This window comes from Oncorhynchus tshawytscha, linkage group LG26 (genome assembly GCF_018296145.1).
Source record: "Oncorhynchus tshawytscha isolate Ot180627B linkage group LG26, Otsh_v2.0, whole genome shotgun sequence".
Lineage (NCBI taxonomy): Eukaryota > Metazoa > Chordata > Actinopteri > Salmoniformes > Salmonidae > Oncorhynchus > Oncorhynchus tshawytscha.
In genome coordinates, this window is record NC_056454.1 from 42,065,239 (window position 1) to 42,085,917 (window position 20,679).

The following is a 20,679-nucleotide window of genomic DNA, read 5'->3' on the forward strand; positions in this document are numbered from 1 at the left end:
TCCCCTGAATGCCCATCTGCTAGCCTGCTAGCTGCGGCCCGCTAGCTGTCTAGAGCATATCGGACTGTTCGCTGAACAGGTCCATCGGCCAACTTCTTGGGCCACTATACCTATTTTGCCAATTGGACTAGGCACCTTTACTACACAGAACCCTACTAATCCATCATGGCTGGTCTGCCGACAGAACCGCACGAGGAGGCTCTGCACGAGGAGGCTACAACAGACTTCTTCCATCGCGATGTACCTTTAAGGCCCTTCTGCTAGCTTGCTAGCCCCGGCCCACTAGCTGTCTGAATCGCCGTGTCTCCAGCAATCTTAACTACTCACTGGACCCCTATGATCACTTGGCTACGCATGCCTCTCCCTAATGTCAATGTGACTTGTCCATTGTGGTTCTGGTTAGTGATTATTGTCTTATTTCACTGTAGAGCCACTAGCCCTGCTCAATATGCCTTAGCTAACCCTTCAGTCCCCCCCCCACACACACACATGCGGTGACATCACCTGGTTTAAATTATGTTTCTAGAGACAATATCTCTCTCATCGTCACTCTATGCCTAGGTTTACCTCCATTGTATTCACATCCTACCATACCTTTGTCTGTACATTATGCCTTGTATCTATTCTATCGCGCCCAGAAACTTGTTCCTCTTACCCTCTGTTCCGAATGTACTAGACAACCAGTTCTTATAGCCTTTAGCCGTACCCTTATCCTACTCCTCCTCGGTTCCTCTGGTGATGTAGACGTTAATCCAGGCCCAGCAGTGCCTAGCTTCACTCCCATTCCCCAGGCGCTCTCATTTCTTGACTTCTGTAACCGTAAAATCCTTGGTTTCATCCATGTTAACATTAGAAGCCTCCTCCCCAAGTTTGTTTAATTCACTGCCAACCCAGATGTCCTGTCTGAATCCTGGCTTAGGAAGACCACCAAAAACCCTGAAATGTCCATCCCTAACTATAATAATTTCTGACAAGATAGAACTGCCAAAGGGGGCGGAGTGGCAATCTACTGCAGAGATAGCCTGCAGAGTTCTGTCATACTATCCAGGTCTGTGCCCAAACATTTCGAGCTTCTCCTTTTAAAAATCCACCTTTCCAGAAAATAGTCTCTCACCGTTGCCGCTTGCTATAGACCACCCTCTGCCTCCAGCTGTGTCCTGGACACCATATGTGAAATGATTTCCCCCCCATCTATCTTCAGAGTTGGTGCTGCTAGGTGACCTAAAATGGAACATGCTTAACACCCCTGCCATCCTACAATCTAAGCTTGATGCCCTCAATCTCACAGAAATTATCAATGAACCTACCAGGTACAACCCCAAATCCGTAAACACGGACACCCTCATAGATATCATCCTAACCAACTTGCCCTCCAAATACACCTCTGCTGTCTTCAACCAAGATCTCAGCTATCACTGCCTCATTGCCTGCATCCGTAATGGGTCTGCGGTCAAACGACTACCCCTCATCACTGTCAAACGCTCCCTAAAACACTTCAGCGAGCAGGCCTTTCTAATCGACCTGGCAAGGGTGGAATGACATTGACCTCATTCCATCAGTAGATGATGCCTGGTTATTCTTTAAAAGTGCTTTCATAACCATCTTAAATAAGCATGCCCCATTCAAAAAATGTAGAACCAGGAACAGATATAGCCCTTGGTTCGCTCCAGACCTGACTGCCCTTGACCAGCACAAAAACATCCTGTGGCATACTGCATTAGCATCAAATAGCCCCTGTGATATGCAACTTTTCAGGGAAGTTAGGAACCAATATACACAAGCAGTTAGGAAAGCTAAGGCTAGCTTTTTCAAACAGAAATTTGCATCCTGTAGCACAAACTCAAAAATGTTCTGGGACACTGTAAAGTCCATGGAGAATAAGAGCACCTCCTTCCAGCTGTCCACTGCACTGAGGCTAGGAAACACTGTTACCACTGAAGAATCCACAATAATTGAGAATTTCAATAAGCATTTTTCTGCGGCTGGAAATCCTTTCCACCTGGCTACCCCAACCCCGGTCAACTGCCCTGCACCATCCACAGCAACTCACCCAAGCCTCCCCCATTTCTCCTTCTCCCAAATCCAGATAGCTGATGTTCTGAAAGAGCTGCAAAACCTGGATCCCTACAAATCAGCCGGGCTTGAGAATCTGGACCCTTTCTTCTTAAAATGATCCGCTGAAATTGTTGCTAGTCTGTTCAACCTCTCTTTCGTATCATCTGGAATCCCCAAAGATTGGAACGCTACCACAGTCATCCCCCTCTTCAAAGGGGGAGACACTCTAGACCCAAACTGCTACAGACCTATATCTTCCTACCCTGCCTTTCAAGGGTCTTCGAAAGCCAAGTTAACAAACAGATCACCGACCATTTCGAATCCCACCGTACCTTCTCCACTATGCAATCTGTCTTCCGAGCTGGTCATGGGTGCACCTCAGCCACGCTCAAGGTCCTAAACGATATCAGAACTGCAATCGATAAGAGACAATACTGTGCAACCGTATTCATCGACCTGGCCAAGGCTTTCGACTCTGTCAATCACCACATTCTTATCGGCAGACTCAACAGCCTTGGTTTCTCAAATGACTGCCTCGCCTGATTCACCAACTACTTCTCTGATATAGTTCAGTGTGTCAAATCGGAGGGCCTGTTGTCCGGATCTCTGGCAGTCTCTATGGGGGTGCTACAGGGTTCAATTCTCGGGCCGACTCTCTTCTCTGTATACATCAATGATGTTGCTCTTGCTGCTGGTGATTCTCTGATCCAACTCTACGCAGACGACACCATTCTGAATACTTCTGGCCCTTCTTTGGACACTGTGCTAACTAACCTCCAGATGAGCTTCAATGCCATACAACTCTCCTTCCGTGACCTCCAACTGCTCTTAAATGCAAGTAAAACTAAATGCATGTTCTTCAACCGATCGCTGCCCGCACCTGCCTGCCCGTCCAGCATCACTACTCTGGACCGTTCTGACCTAGAATATGTGTACAACTACAAATACATAGGTGTCTGGTTAGACTGTGAACTCTCCTTCCAGACCCACATTAAGCATCTCCAATCCAAAATTAAACAAAGCATCCTACACTCATGCTACCAAACATACCCTCGTAAAACTGACTATCCTACCGATCCTCGATTTCGTCGATGTCATTTACAAAATAGCCCCTAACACTCTACTCAACAAATTGGATGCAGTCTATCACAGTGCCATTCGTTTTGTCACCAAAGCCCCATATACTACACACCACTGCGATCTGTACGCTCTTGTTGGCTGGTCCTTGCTTCATACTCGTCGCCAAACCCACTGGCTCCAGGTCATCTACAAGTCTTTGCAAGGTAAAGTCCCGCCTTATCTCAGTTTACTGGTCACCATAGCAGCACCCATCCGCAGAACGCGCTCCAGCAGGTATATCTCACTGGTCACCCCCAAAGCCAATTCCTCCTTTCCAATGACTGCCAATTACTGTAACGAACTGCAAAAGAGACTTATCTCCCTCACTAACTTCAAGCACCAGCTGTCAGAGCAGCTCATTTTACCTGTACATAGCCCATCTCTAAATAGCCCAGCCAACTACCTCATCCCCATACTGTATTTATGTATTTATTTTGCTCCTTTGCAGCCCAGTATCTCTACTTGCACATTTATCTTCTGCACATCTATCACTCCAGTGTTTAATTGCTATATAGTAATTACCTCGCCACTATGGCCCATTTTATTGCCTTACCTCCCTTATCTTACCTCATTTGCACACACTGTATATATACTTTTTTCCTACTGTATTATTGACTGTATGTTTGTTTATTCCATGATTAACTCTGTGTTGTTGTATGTGTCAAACTGCTTTGCTTTATCTTGGCTTTATCTTCGCAGTTGTAAATGAGAACTTGTTCGAAACTACCCTACCTGGTTAAATAAAGGTTAAATAAAAATAAATAAAATTGTCCGTAAAGCACTCTGCAGGTGAAGCCAACTGGTACAAATGGTTGAGCGCTACTGAGCTATCAGTTCACTTCACTTCAACAGAAGGAATTCAGGCTCGGAACGAATGCTTCTCCTCCATTGGGGTTGGCTAAATAAAGTAGCCAGCCAAACTGTTGACTCGCAAGAAGTGATCCTAATGGGTAATATACCTATAGCCCCCACAAGTGGTATGCAATACCACACCGTCTAACAGTTTTAACATAAAAAAATGGGAGCTACTGCGAGATGTAGAAAGAATAGAGACTAATGCGCATTTGTGCTGTGTCAGACTGTCACTGACAGAGGTTTCTAAGACTAAGTGGTGATCTGTCTATTGAGCTTGGACAGTTTGATCTGACAGTGATTTCCAGGATCAGGCTTATCCATCTTAGTTTTCAATTGGTTTCAAATGGACTACTACTCCACCCATCTAAAGTTTATGGTAGTGCTGGGACGATAATTTGATAATTACGAACATGGACCATACAGCTCATTATTATGGACACGGACCATACAGCTCACTTATTATGGACACGGGCCATACTGCTCATTATTATGGACACGGACCATACAGCTCATTATTATGGACATGGGCCATATCGCTCATTATTATGGACACGGACCATACCGCTCATTATTATGGACACGGGCCATATCGCTCATTATTATGGACACGGGCCATATCGCTCATTATTATGGACACGGGCCATACCGCTCATTACTATGGACACGGACCATGCTGTGGACACAGACCATACCGCTCACTTATTATGGACACGGACCATGCTGTGGACACAGACCATACCGCTCACTTATTATGGACACGGACCATGCTGTGGACACGGGCCATAACGCTCACTTATCACAGGAATTTAGCTGATATAATTTCATTACGATAAGCAGCCTATACTAGAGAAATGTGAAGTTTGATATGGGTTATTGTTAAATGGGACAATTGATGGTTACAACCATAGTAGTAGATACAAGTAGTTGTAGTTTAAAGGGTAATTAAAAACAAACAGCACATTGTTATAAACATATCGTTCTATTTATAGTTATCGTATCAATTCAAGTCATTTATTTCAATATGGATTTTTGTCCATATTGCGCAGCTCTAGTGTGTGGTACAGTTCATGTCCAACCATTTACTAGCTACCTATGAACCACTGCCGTAATGTGTGAAACCCAGCATATAGCTGTAGTAAATAATGTAGTAAACTATAGCCTAATTATTTTTAAGAAGTACACTTCTTTGGAAAGATTACTGCCCTGTGATTCTCCCCCCAGCATAGGCAGCCTACTCTACTTCATTGAGACCACACATATACTAGGCACACTTGATCTGGCACGCCCAACTAGGAGGAGAGGTAGGCTACTTAACTTGAAGCAGTGAACTCTGAGAGTGTGTGAATAATGCAACAAAGATGTGCTTTAATTACAATAGATAGGCCTAGGCTAACGCATACAAATAAAAAGGCATCCGTTTCTCAATAATCGTCAGGACAACGAAAATATTTTCATCCCAAAGTCTGATCTGACCACCTGCTCCCAACCACAGCATGAAAGATGCCGACCGCGCAGCAATGATCTCGGTCGGGACCCGCGGTTCCCGCGGGAAAGCAGCCTTATAGACCCATGTACCCTTTTCAATCACCCCCAAAATTGAAGCGAGAGACAACTCCAGCTATAGCCTCCTCCTTGTCAGGCTTCTCAAACTGGGCAGACAGGGGTCCTGGGATGGACAGCTCGCACAGCTTCCTCACAAGGGTCAAGCGTGACCTCGTTGAAGAGAAGATGGAGGAGCCGGTCTACGTAGCCTGTAACGTTTTTGAAAAGGAACATTTTTGTTAAATGGGTATTGAATTCATTATATTTGTATTTACTGAGTTATGATGCTATTAATTTGTTGATGTAGTGACCTGCTCATTCTACAATGTTTTTTTCTGGAGGGTTTTAAAGTACTCAATTTGAAATATGCATTACTTGGTTGTGGACTTCATTGTGAAACTTTTCAATGTTTCTATTTTTGTGTGCCCAAAATGCTCAATTGATTTGAAATGAATAACTATGACTTACAGTATGTTGGGTCTGTTTTTACATCAGATACCCCCATCTTTGCCTTGGAAAAGCTGATTTTATATCACAGCATACCTACTGCGGTGGTTGCCTGGGAAAGCTGATTTCGTATCACAGCATTCCTACTGCGGTGGTTGCCTGGGAAAGCTGATTTCGTATCACAGCATTCCTACTGCGGTGGTTGCCTTGGAAAAGCTGATTTTATATCACAGCATTCCTACTGCGGTGGTTGCCTGGGAAAGCTGATTTCGTATCACAGCATTCCTGCTGCGGTGGTTGCCTGGGAAAGCTGATTTCGTATCATAGCATTCCTGCTGTGGTGGTTGCCTTAGGAAAGCTGATTTCGTATCACAGCATTCCTACTGCGGTGGTTGCCTTGGGAAAGCTGATTTCGTATCACAGCATTCCTGCTGCGGTGGTTGCCTTGGGAAAGCTGATTTCGTATCACAGCATTCCTGCTGCGGTGGTTGCCTGGGAAGCTGATTTTGTATTACAGCACTATGATCAGCGCTTGTGAGATCCACTGATCAGCTGTCAGTGATGGTATGGCATCGGGCTTCAGGATTAGCTTCCTGGCAAGATCAGTCGAATGTTCTGCTCAACTTTGCTCTAAATGTGCACTGCACACGCGTGCCATGATCGTAATTTTCAGTGCAGCTTGTCCACCCAAAATGAAAAGCAGTCATTGCCGTCGGATGTCTTCATTCTTCAGAAAATAGTATAACGTTAAATTAAGACTATGGCATCCAATCATGACACAGTGTGCTTTTTCCGGCATTCCGGTAAGTAAGCTTGCTAACTAAAAGTCACAACCCAGATGAAAAGGGGTTTAGTTACCAGTATTGTTCTGCCACGTTCTGCATGAGCTATCTTTACAGTTTGTAAACAAAGCCATATGATGAGCACATGTGATGACTCTTTTAAGGCGTTACATATTTAATTTAGATAAGATTATAAGACGCTACCATTGGTGTATAACATTTCTGCCTTAACGTAACGTTGAATAAAGCCAGACGTAATGCCTGCCTCCTGAATCCAAGTGTTTGACATGCTGAGAGGGTAACTTTATGTCCAACTTTGTTAATGTACCAACTACAGTCATTTTTCATACTTGGGTCAACCTACTATGAAGTGGTTTCATGAAAATATCATCCAATTTGGATGAAAAATAGGATTTTCATTGTTCAGAATAAAGTCAGTTTTAGAGGCACTGTCGGTAACAGGCCGACATTTAATTTTAAGTGTCAGTAGATACATTTAAGTACTTCTGTAAAACTGACCAGTCACACCGAAATATAAACTTTTCATGTGCATTGACTCACTCAGCACCATCAGTTTCGAAGAGGAACTATTCAGTTGGGTGGAGTCTCTCTCTCTGGTTTAATAGGCTGTATAATTGGACCATTCAAACCTTCAGTGACACAGAAGAGCAGGCTATTGGGCCATTGCCCCAGTCAGTCTGCCTCTACCTTCATCGACCTTGCTCCTCCGAGATCTAATCTGTAGAGATGATGAGAGATTGGATTCTATCCCGGAATACCCTTGTCCGATTAAGATTAAATGAAACTTCTTCACCTGTCCCACCTGGGCCCAGGGCCAAGGTAATTGAATAGAGATGTCTGGACGTTTTATCCAGCTAGGTTGAGGATTGTAATCCCTTCTCTCCTGGTTTCTCCTATGTCACCTGAGTGCAAAGCCGGTGATGATGATGGGGCTGCAACCTGGGCATTTTATTGGGCAGTGCCATGGCGGAGATTCAATCAGTCAACGCCTTGCGTAGGTCTCTCCTGGGTCAGAGTTGTTGGAGCTACGCTTAACTCAACAGTCCAATGATGAACCATTTGCTTAGGCATTCAATCTTTTGCCAGGACAAAACAGCTTTTGGTCACAGGTGCCAACATTAAGATCAACACATTTGGGACAGGATTGGAAATTAAGATTTGGGTGTTCTGTTTATGGCCACGAGGTCTTTCCACAACACGTGTGATTCACCATCTTGGAGACTAACCAGAGAGAGCCCACTCCCACTCTGAAAGGCAGATCCATGACAGAGTTTAGTAGTGCAAAAAATTAAATAAAGCTTTGGCACTTTCTTATTCGGGGTAGCCTAGTGGTTAGAGCATTTGACTAGTAACTGAAAGGTTGCAAGTTCAAATCCCTGAGCTGACAAGGTACAAATCTGTCGTTCTGCCCCTGAACAGGCAGTTAACCCACTGTTCCTAGGCCGTCATTGAAAATAAGAATTTGTTCTTAACTGACTTGCCTAGTTAAATAAAGGTAATAAAAAAAAAACTCTTGCTTTCAAACAAATCTCTCCCACCTCTCTTTCTGCTTTACCCTATCTTGCTTAAAATGTTGACTAAAGATAACCTCATGAGTTCCTACACGTTTTCCTCAGGTAGGACACAATGGGACATGTGCCAACGGTCGTAAGCCACTCTTATCAGTCATTGTAACAACCTGTTTGTCTTTGAGCCATAAATTCACCCCTGGACAGGGACCATCACCTCCCTTCATCCACTCCCTTGTGTCAACAATGACACATCTATGGGGATTATTTCTTTTGACATCATATGGGTTGGAAAACTACCAGTCAAATGAGAATAATGTGGAAATGTTGTATGCATTTAATATGCATTTAATTCGACTGGGGATTTCTCAAGACCCCACAGGGAGGCAGATTTCCTGAGGTAACTATGTTTAAGTATGGGGGAGGGGAAGCCTGAGTAGGGGAAGTCCATCAATCTCTCTCTACACACAATGACATCCTGTCCTCATCTTGTCAATGACATAAACCGGTAGGTAGGCGGCATGACAATGGCATGACACCTGTGACGGATGTGCACTGCAGCCTCTGGGCTGAGCCGTTTTACATGGCTTCATTAAGATCCTACACCTCAAAGCCCTGATGTGAACAAGATATGGGTTCTTCCTGACCCTGTATAATTATCATACGACATAATCATGTAATGTTATGTTCTGTTTCACTAAGGTTACCTCCTTTTGTCTTTATTTAACCAGGCAAGTCGGTTAAGAACAAATTCTTATTTTCATTGATGGCCTAGGAACAGTGGGTTAACTGCCTAGTTCATTTTTGTATTTTTTTTTAACCTTTATTTTACTAGGCAAGTCAGTTAAGAACAAATTCAATTTTCAATGACGGCCTAGGAACAGTGGGTTAACTGCCTGTTCAAGGGCAGAACGACAGATTTTGTACCTTGTCAGCTCAGGGATTTGAACTTGCAACCTTTCGGTTACTAGTCCAATGCTCTAACCACTAGGCATGGGGCAGAACGACAGATTTTGTACCTTGTCAGCTCGGGGATTTGAACTTGCAACCTTTCGGTTACTAGTCCAATGCTCTAACCACTAGGCATGGGGCAGAACGACAGATTTTGTACCTTGTCAGCTCGGGGATTTGAACTTGCAACCTTTCGGTTACTAGTCCAATGCTCTAACCACTAGGCATGGGGCAGAACGACAGATTTTGTACCTTGTCAGCTCGGGGATTTGAACTTGCAACCTTTCGGTTACTAGTCCAATGCTCTAACCACTAGGCATGGGGCAGAACGACAGATTTTTGACCTTGTCAGCTCAGGGATTCGATCTTGCAAACTTTCGGTTACTTCGGTTCCTACTTTCGGTTACTAGTCCAATGCTCTAACCACTAGGCTGTTTATCTAAATGCCTTCTGAACAAAACTGTTTCCATCTGGTCATCCAACTTGATTCTCTTTGGCAAGATTCCATTGAGTCTTAAAGGGAAGAAAATGCTCACAAACTACTGTAAGTGAGCAGCTATTTTATATAATAGTTTATATGATATGTAGCTTTCTTTTAGTATTAATGCATGCATCTTTGCATAGTCACTTTACCCCTACCTACGTGTACAAATGACCTCGACTAACCTGTACCCCTGCACATTGACTCGGTACCGGTAAGTAAGCATTTCACTGTAAGGTCTACACCTGTTGTATTCGGCGCATGTGACAAATAACATTTGATTTGATTTATTACAGTAGGTTTGTTTGGAGGGGGTTTCAACGGGGGGGTTAAAAACTGAGAAGACTGAATGAAAACTGAAAACAAATCTTTCCCTCTCCACCTTTGCCATCTCTCTGGTCATCTTACCCCACACCACCCTCCATCATCCTCTCACTCCGTCTATACATCTCTCCATCTGTCTCCTTCCCTCTCTCCATAGGGAAAAGCCAGACAGTGAACAAGCCTTGGATCCACATTGCAGTTAAGGGTTGATAACAGTAACTACAATGTTACTGTTATGTAATTTAGTTCATTCTGTTGTTCGTTACATCCAGACAGTCTCTTGAAAAACACAATGCCTTCTCCGAAGAAGATACTTTTCAAACAAAAACAATTTAAAAAAAATATATTTTGAATACATTTCGGTATCTTTAGTATCTTGATTTGAAACCAGAGTTTCCACTTATTTACTGCTTTGCTGAAACAACAAAAAAACATGGCCAACACATCTACTGTACTTGTCAAGACTCAGATTAGGCTCAGAAGGAGGTGGTATATTATATTAGATGGTATCACCAATGATTCATTATGACATGTGTTCTTATCAGATAAACCCTTGAGTCGTAAACCAATCATTTAAAAAATCATATTCTGTTATCTAATCTATCCATAGCATTAGCATTAGCCTGTCTTCACAGATTGTTTATAGTTATTTATCCTGCTACAGGTCACTGTCCTAATCCCTCGCCTACATGTATATATCTGTCTCATATTACTCCAGTATTCCTGCATTGTACACAAAATGTCTTGTGTTTTCTTTTATTATGTATTATTTTTTACGAGATAGCCTGGCAGGTAGGAGTGTTAGGCCAGTAACTGAAAGGTTTCTGGATCAAATCCCCAAGCAGACAAGGACAAAATCTGTCATTCTACCCCTGAGCAAGGCAGTTAACCCCCAACAATAACTGCTCCCCAGGCCCCAATGACGAGGATGTTGATTAAGACAGCCACCTGCACCTCTCTGATTCAGAGGGTATGGGTTAAATGCAGAAGACACATTTCAGTTGACTGCATTCAATTATACAACTTACTAGGTACCCCCCCTTCCCTATTTTGATATTGATTACTGCACTGTTGGGTAAAGCTTGCAAGTTAATTATTTCACCGTACTTGTGCATGTGACAATAAAACGTGAAACTGAAACGTCTCCTTTACTATAAACTAATAACCCAGACGTCTGATGCCGACACTCCGTTTTTTAAAACTTTAAAATGTACGTTAAACAAAAACCAATGATTGCCATGTTAAACAAACTATACAACTCTATGCACAGGGACTCATTTGAACCATTTCCACATATTTACAATGCAGATGCAAAGTTTGGTGACAGAATGACGGCACAAACAGCACAAACCGTCATTCTGTTACCAAACAGCACAAACCGTCATTCTGTTACCAAACAGCACAAACCGTCATTCTGTTACCAAACAGCACAAACCATCATTCTGTTACCACACTTTGCATCTGCTCTGTTCTTCAAGTAAATGGGGGGTGGTATTGGGGATGCCAACACCTCCCCCCCCCCCACTCTCTTCCCACACACATAACATCAGACTAGTCTGGGAGTAGTCGGTTTTCAGCTTGTTTTAGTTGTGTGGCAGCAGTTGGTGTGTATGGGACCAAGCGGAGAAGCCTAGCAGCTGTCTGGACAAAGCGCACCAAGAGTACCCTCTAATCTAGTGAGTGCAGATGCTTCAGCAGGCCTTGGTTAGATTTAGTTTCATATCAAATATCTTTAATGACCGAACACAAACACAAATATTGGTAGCGTATGATTTCAGAGCTATATACTGTATCAGCTGTACATTTACATGAGTGACAGCTATATGTTGAGTGAGAGCAATACTCAAGACATTACAAATAAATACACTCATAGAAACTGTCAAAAGGCAATATATTTCTGTTGGCTGTGCCTTTCTGCTTCCTGAAAGCTGTGTGGCCATGGCTTGGCCATGGGCGACAGATTGAGACAGGGGTCAGCAGTGGATCCCTGGGCAGGCAGGACACACAGAGAGAGGCCATGTGCCACTGCAACTGTCATTACTGAACATGAACTGAGAGAGAGGGAGGGGGTCTGGGTGTCTGGTTGGGTGGTTTCCAGACCACTAGAAAAAAAACTAAACTGATTCAAATTGTATGCTAACTGTACTAAAAACACAATATGGTATACTAAATGCATTATTCTGTCTCATACTTGCTGAATAATCAAGTTTTGTGTTGTAGTTTGGATCACATTTATGGGCAGTGAGTGACACTAAATAAATATTTCCATCTCTCCGTTCTGCCAGTAGTCCATAGCTGAGAGTACAGACACACAGATGTCCGTAGTTTCTCCTATGGCTCAAGAATTGTAAACCATTGGGCATGAGTGTTTCTCACACTATTTCAATGGGCCAGATACAATGGCCTTTGTTCCATGGTTAAACATGTCTCCAACAGCTGTCTGCTGGGTGGATAACAGTTCACGACTATGGACTACAATGAATGTAGTCGTTGATAAGATTTGCGCAGAGGAGGAACGTTCAATACTCGACATGTTCTACACCGCTGCTTCTGGTTCCTCACAATTGAACACTTCTGTAAACATTTCCATATCCGACGATGGTTTTTACAGTTTTCTGTAATACTGACAATAGTGCCTATATATAAACTGTAGCCAGTTCTCTATCAATCACTTATTGCGCTTCCTCCCACGTGAGCCAATGCAACACCGTGTAACTGCGCAATTGACTTACTTTTGGCAGTGTCTGTTCTGGATTCAGTTGAAAACGGAGAGGTGTCTTTATCGTCGCCTACAGCTTCGGTGGTTGAACCATGTTGACTCTACCCGTTGGTTCGCAGCGCGGCGGGCGCAGTGGGACCGGGTAAGAGGCGGGAGAGTCAACCGGAGGGCGGAGCTGAAGGGCAGGTGAAGTTTTTGTCCGCCTCTCGAGGAGAAGTGGATGTGGAAGCTTGCGTGGGCTAATGTCATGACTCAACTCTCCCCCGCACATGTTTGAATATGAAAATTACACCATTTCCCAAGAAAAAAATACATATTGATTAAAATAATATTCCGTTTTTTATTCTGTCTGAAACAAAGGGTTCAGTTTAGGTCCAATATTATTATGTAGGCCTATGTACATAAGTAGCCTTGAGCTATTGTTTGCTAACAATATACTTGTTCAGTGTCATCTTTTTTTTTTAAAACATCTTGACATCTGATATTTGAGTTTTACACCATGCAGTCATCACCTGCACAAGTTTGACCAAAAAGAACAGTTGTGGTAGCCAATAGGTACAGGACAGATACATATGGTGATGGGCATCTATCGATTGCATGTGATGAGAAAACAAACTGCTATATATAGTTGAAGTCGGAAGTTTACATACACCTTAGCCAGATACATTTAAACTCCGTTTTTCCTGACATTTAAGCCTAGTAAAAAAATCAACACTTTATGATCAACACTTTATTTTAAGAATGTGAAATGTGAGAATAATAGTAGAGAGAATTATTTATTTCAGATATGATTTCTTTCATTACATTCCCAGTGGGTCAGAAGTTTACAAACACTAATTTAGTATTTGGTAGCATAGCCTTCAAATTGTTTAACTTGGGTCAAACGTTTCAGGTAGCCTTCCACAAGCTTCCCACATTAAGTTGGGTGAATTTTGGCCCATTCCTCCTGACAGAGCTGGTGTAACTGAGTCAGGTTGTAGGCCTCCTTGCTCGCACACGCTTTTTCAGTTCTGCCCACACATTTTCTATGGGATTGAGGTCAGGGCTTTGTGATGGCAACTCTTAATACCTTGACTTTGTTGTCCTTTAGCCATTTTGCCACAACTTTGGAAATATGCTTGGGGTCATTGTCCATTGGGAAGACCCATTTGCGACCAAGCTTTAACTTCCTGACTGATGTCTTGAGATGTTGCTTTGATATATCCACATAATTTTCCAGTCTCATGATGCGATCTATTTTGTGAAGTGCACCAGTCCCTCCTGCAGCAAAGCACCCCCACAACATGATGCTGCCACCCCCGTACTTCACGGTTGGGATGATATTCTTCGGCTTGCAAGCCTCCCCCTTTTCCCCTCCAAACATAACGATGGCCATTATGGCCAAACAGTTCTATTTTTGATTCATCAGACCAGAGGACATTTCTCCCAAAAAATCTTTGTCCCCATGTGCAGTTGCAAACCGGTGTCTGGCTTTTTTAATGGCGGTTTTGGAGCAGTGGCTTCTTCCTTGCTGAGTGGCCTTTCAGGTTATATCAATATAGGACTCATTTTACTGTGGATATAGATACTTTTGTACCTGTTTCCTCCAGCATGAGTGTGACACCAAAGTACATTAACCTCTATGAGACAGAACGCATGTCCTTCCTGAGCGGTATGACGGCTGCGTGGTCCCATGGTGTTTATACTTGTGTACTATTGTTTGTACAGATGAACGTGGTACATTCAGGCGTTTGGAAATTGCTCCCAAGGATGAACCAGACTTGTGGAGGTCTACAATTTTTTTTTCTGAAGTTTTGGCTGATTTCTTTTGATTTCCCCAGGATGTCGAGCAAAGACGCACTGTGTTTGAAAGTAGGCCTTGAAATACATCCACAGGTACACCTCCAATTGACTCAAATGATGTCAATTAGCCTATCAGAAGCTTCTAAAGCCATGACATAATTTTATAGAATTTTCCAAGCTGTTTAAAAGCACAGTCAACTCAGTGCATGTAAACTTTTGACCCACTGGAATTGTGATACAGTAAGTTAAAAGTGAAATAATCTGTCTGTAAACAATTGTTGGAAAAATTTGTGCAAGACTTGTGTCTTGCACAAAGTAGATGTCCTAACCGACTTGCCAAAACAATAGTTTGTTAACAAGAGATTTGTGGAGTGGTTGAAAAACAAGTTAATGACTCCAACCTAAGTGTATGTAAACTTCCGACTTCAACTGTATAGCTTCTCTTTAACCGTGGAAAACCGTCTGATCAACATGTTCCCGTCTCAGTCACGAAACACTTGCAGTGCATTGTTGCCTCAGAAACACAATCATACAAAGAGTTAGGCCTTCTAACAGTGCCCAAAGACACTTGGAGAGAGAGAGAGAGAGAGAGACAGAGGCAGCGAGAGAGGCGATCAGATAAATTAAATTAAAAACAGGAAATGACATTTAGCTCAGTATTTTGACAGAAGACAGCAGTCATCATTCAGTCATCATGATAATTAATACCTTAAGGACATGTAACGGTTTTCATATAGTGGTGATGAAGGAGAGTCGGACCAAACTGCAGCGTGTCGATTGCGATCCATGTTTAATATAACAAAGAAACACGAACTTACAAAAAACAATAAACGAAACAGCCTATCTGGTGCAAACTAACAAAGAGTACACATAGGACACTAAGGACAATCACCCACGACAAACTCAAAGAATATGGCTGCCTAAATATGGTTCCCAATCAGAGACAACGATAAGCACCTGCCTCTGATTGAGAACCACTCCAGACAGCCATAGACCTTGCTAGACAACCCACTAAGCTACAATCCCAATACCACCACCAAAACCCCAAGACAAACACACCACAATTACAAAAACCCCATGCCACACCCTGGCCTGACCAAATACATAAAGATAAACACAAAATACTTTGACCAGGGCGTGACAGAACCCCCCTAAGGTGCGGACTCCCGAACGCACCTCAAAACAATAGGGAGGGTCCGGGTGGGCGTCTGTCCATGGTGGCGGCTCTGGCGCGGGGACGTGGACCCCACTCCTTTAATGTCTTAGTCCCCTCTCCCTTCGTCCCTGGATAGTCCACCCTCGCCGCCGACCATGGCCTAGTAGTCCTCACCCAGAACCCCACTGGACTGAGGAGCAGATCGGGACTGAAGGACAGCTCGGGACCGAGGCAGCTCGGGAGGGACGGGAGTAAGCTCGGGGGAAGCTCGGGAGTGAAGCTCGGGAGTGAGAAGCTCGGGAGTGAGAGGAAGCTCGGGAGTGAGAGGAAGCTCAGGAGTGCTCAGGAGTGAAGCTCAGGTGAGAGGAAGCTCAGGAGTGAGAGGAAGCTCAGGCAGGTCGATAGATCTACCAGCTCCTGGCTGGCTGGTGGTTTCAGCAGATCCTGGCTGACTGGCAGATCCTGGCAGATCCTGGCTGACTGGCAGATCTGGAAGAGTCTGGTTGACTGGCAGATCTGGAAGATCTGGTTGACTGGCAGATCTGGAAGAGTCTGGTTGACTGGCAGATCTGGAAGAGTCTGGTTGACTGGCAGATCTGGAAGAGTCTGGTTGACTGGCAGATCTGGAAGAGTCAGGTTGACTGGCAGATCTGGAAGAGTCTGGTTGACTGGCAGATCTGGAAGAGTCTGGTTGACTGGCAGATCTGGAAGAGTCTGGTTGACTGGCAGATCTGGAAGAGTCTGGTTGACTGGCAGATCTGGAAGAGTCTGGCTGACTGGCAGATCTGGAAGTGCTGGGCAGACTGGTGGCGCTGGGCAGACTGACGACGCTGGGCAGACTGACGACGCTGGGCAGACTGGCGGTGCTGGGCAGACTGGCGGTGCTGGGCAGACTGGCGGTGCTGGGCAGACTGGTGGATGCTGGGCAGACTGACGATGCTGGGCAGACTGACGGCACTGGGCAGACTGGGGGCACTGGCGGCGCTGGGCAGACTGGCGGCACTAGCTGCTCCATATAGGCTGACAGCTCTGGCAGCTTCTTAGACTGACCGCTCTGGCGGCTCCGTGCTGACTGGCAGCTCCTTGCAGACTGGCAGCTCCTTACAGACTGACAGCTCCGTGCAGACTGACAGCTCCATGCAGACTGGCAGCTTCATGCAGACTGGCAGCTTCATGCAGACTGGCAGCTCCATGCAGACTGACAGCTCTGGCTGCTCCATGTAGACTGACACCTCTGGCTGCTCCATGCAGACTGGCAGCTCTGGCTGCTCCATGCAGACTGGCAGCTCTGGCTGCTTCATGCAGACTGGCAGCTCGGGCTGCTTCATGTAGACTGACAGCTCTGGCTGCTCCATGCGGACTGACAGCTCTGGCTGCTCCATGTAGACTGGCTGCTTCATGCAGACTGGCAGCTCGGGCTGCTTTATGTAGACTGACAGCTCTGGCTGCTCCATGCAGACTGACAGCTCTGACTGCTCCATGCAGACTGACAGCTCTGGCTGCTTCATGCAGACTGACAGCTCTGGCTGCGCTGAACAGGCGGGAGACTCCTGCAGCGCTGTGTCGGAGGAAGGCTCTGGCTGCGCTGAACAGGCGGGAGGCTCCGGCAGCGCTGTAGAGGAGGAAGGCTCTGGCTGCGCTAAACAGGCGGGAGACTCCAGCAGCGCAGGAGAGGAGAAAAGCGCTGGCTGCGCTGAACAGGCGAGGCACACTGAAGGCCTGGTGCGTGGTGCTGGAACTGGTGGTACTGGATCGAGGACACGCACAGGAAGCCTGGTGCGGGAGCTGCTACCGGAGGGCTGGGGTGTGGAGGTGGTACTGGATAGACCGGACCGTGCAGGCGCACTGGAGCTCTTGAGCACCGAGCCTGCCCAACCTTACCTGGCTCGATGCCCACTCTGGCCCGGCCGATACGAGGAGCTGGAATATACCGAACCGGGCTGTGCACCCGCACTGGAGACACCGTGTGCTCCACAGCATAACACGGTGCCTACCCGGTCTCTCCAGCCCCCCGGTAAGCACAGGGAGTTTGCGCAGGTCTCCTACCTGGCATAGCCATACTCCCTGTGAGCCCCCCCACCCCCAAGAAATTTTTGGGGCTGACTCTCGGGCTTCCATCCGCTCTGCCGTGCTAGCTCCTCATAATGCCGCCTCTCTGCTTTTGCTGCCTCCAGCTCGGCTATGGGGCGACAATAATCTCCAGGCTCATTCCAGGGTCCTTTACCGTCCAATTCCTCCTCCCATGTCCATTTCTCCAGGTGGTGCAACCTCTCCCACTGTAGCTGCTGCTGCTCCTGCTGCTGCTGCCTCTGTTGCCTCTTCTCCTGTTGCTCCTTTGGGCAGCTACACTCCCCTGGTTTAGCCCAGGGTCCTCTCCCGTCGAAGATCTCCTCCCATGACCAGAAATCCTTGTTGAGCATCTCCTTTTTCGGCTGCTCCTGCCTGTTGACACGCCGCTTGGTCCGTTGGTGGTGGGTGATTCTGTAACGGTTTTCATATAGTGGTGATGAAGGAGAGTCGGACCAAACTGCAGCGTGTCGATTGCGATCCATGTTTAATATAACAAAGAAACACGAACTTACAAAAAACTATAAACTAAACCGAAACAGCCTATCTGGTGCAAACTAACAAAGAGTACACATAGGACACTAAGGACAATCACCCACGACAAACTCAAAGAATATGGCTGCCTAAATATGGTTCCCAATCAGAGACAACGATAAGCACCTGCCTCTGATTGAGAACCACTCCAGACAGCCATAGACCTTGCTAGACAACCCACTAAGCTACAATCCCAATACCACCACCAAAACCCCAAGACAAACACACCACAATTACAAAAACCCCATGCCACACCCTGGCCTGACCAAATACATAAAGATAAACACAAAATACTTTGACCAGGGCGTGACAGGACAGGTCAATCATATTTATAAGACATCAAACCAGGAATATAAATAAATTGATGACTTTCACCAGGAAGCAAGTATGTAGGGTGAAAGAATGCCATCTACCCTGTTTAAAGACAGCGTAGTAGAACACATTTCACAACAGCATAATGTGGTGGGCTATTTCAGACTGCCTTTTTGTTTTAAACCTCGTACGAAGTTCAGAAAAATACTTGGCTTTGTGAACTAGAATGAAAGAAGCATCGATATGAACAAAGCATTGATTTCAGCAAAGCATCGATATCAACAAAGCATCGATATCAACAAAGCATCGATATCAACAAAGCATCGATATCAACAAAGCATCGATATCAACAAAGCATCGATATCAACAAAGCATCGATATCAACAAAGCATGGATATCAACAAATCATGGATATCAACAAAGCACTTCATTTGGTACATTAGAGAGAGCCTATATCTACATCAACATTTGTCTGACTATCACTTAGCACTGTGAATACAAGTGGATCACAAGTGGACAAGTGACGTGGAGGAAATAGACCAGTGAAAACAATGACAACCATTTATCATTTATAAACCATTCTGATTGCGTTACTTCTTTCGAGGGGAGAGCGTAAATCCAAAAAGACCAAACATGAAATCCCTAATAAACCCTATAACTCAAAATACTCCAGTTCAGACAACCCATACACTGCAAGATGTGCTGATTGGATGATCAGCATCATGGCAGAACCAACCAATCACAGGTCTCATCATCTCATCAACTTCGGAATACCACAGGTATTCAATAATCTTTTTGGTACGTGATCCTATACCTTCATTTACAAAAGGTCAGTTATTCACAATGCACTCTGCTTTAAATAACAGCCTGGTATGCGAAACGATCTAGTCTAAAACACCAACAGGAAACCCAGCAAAGGAAGGAATAGAATGACGATCTTTTAGTTCTAATTCCTCACATTTGAATATTTTCCTAAGCTGTACGATCCTTCAGATTTGGCTTCGTATCACCTCATTCAAGTATTTCGACTCGGGTTTGCATGTGACACATATTAAAAGATTCAACTCCCCCTGAAACCTAAGAAGAAATTCAAGGTTCTCTCTCAACAAACTATGCACCAATGCAGTTTTAGACTGTTGCTCCAGTAGCTTGACAATGATTAAACACATATTGGATACATAATTGGAATTCTAAAAGTTCACAATGAGATAGTTGTTCTGTATCTCACCCATGTGCTTCTCAAAAACATATGAGAAACATACTGTATATATAGAGTAGATTAGTCATCTCTCATCATGAACTCTGATCATGAATGTTACTTCACTGGTGTGTGATATTGTCAAAGCAAATTTTCAAATGACTAACATCAATGTTGCATAAATAAAATGTATAAAATAAATAGCCGATATTAAAGTTGTGTAAATAATGAAATCAACAAAATTCACTATGAAATAAAGTGCTACTTTCAAAACACTAACATCTACTATTGAAAGTGATCCAGACAGCCATCAGTAACCCTATGTGAGTTCTAAAACACACTACAATCCTAACAGTGTCTTTTAATCTTTAACAACGTCTGTGGACATTGTAGGGTTTTTGAGGGTATTGGTGCCAGGCAGAAACCCCTAAACAACCATATTCAAATGTGACCCTCCAAACCATTTTTTCTCATAATTTCTCTTATAGGAAAACCAGTCTGTTTCACAAGATACAACACTAAACGAGCATCAGAGAGACATCATCCTCAACAACATACAGTGAAGTAGCTCATTACACACTTTCACTCAGAGAGAGAGAAAGAAAAAGACAGAGCGAGAGAGAAAGAGGGAGAGAAAGAGGGAGAGAAAGAGAGAAAGAGAGTGAGCACCAGACACAGAGGTAGAGTAAGAGCGATTCAAGGAGGAGATAGAGATGAAAAGAACTTGTTCAGCATTAAGGAGCCTCTCTTTCCTCTTGGCCATGAGGAGAGGAGACCTTAATAAGGATATCTGGCGTACAGAGTGTTTGTTTGGGAATGAGGAGTC

The 20,679-nt window shown here is 44.5% G+C and overlaps 1 protein-coding gene across 4 annotated transcripts in view; it reads right to left on the bottom strand.

Annotated features, from left to right (window-relative positions):
• LOC112224876 (ly6/PLAUR domain-containing protein 6B) overlaps positions 1-12,986 on the bottom strand; it is a 30,535-nt gene extending 17,549 nt beyond the window's left edge. For 2 of the 4 annotated variants that reach the window (XM_042306932.1, XM_042306931.1), the window contains exon 1: positions 12,818-12,986. The gene's annotated coding sequence lies outside the window, so the exon portion shown is untranslated. The remainder of the gene's footprint in view (positions 1-12,817) is intronic. The other 2 variants (XM_042306930.1, XM_024388489.2) reach the window with 1 other exon arrangement.
• Positions 12,987-20,679: the final 7,693 nt, after the last annotated feature.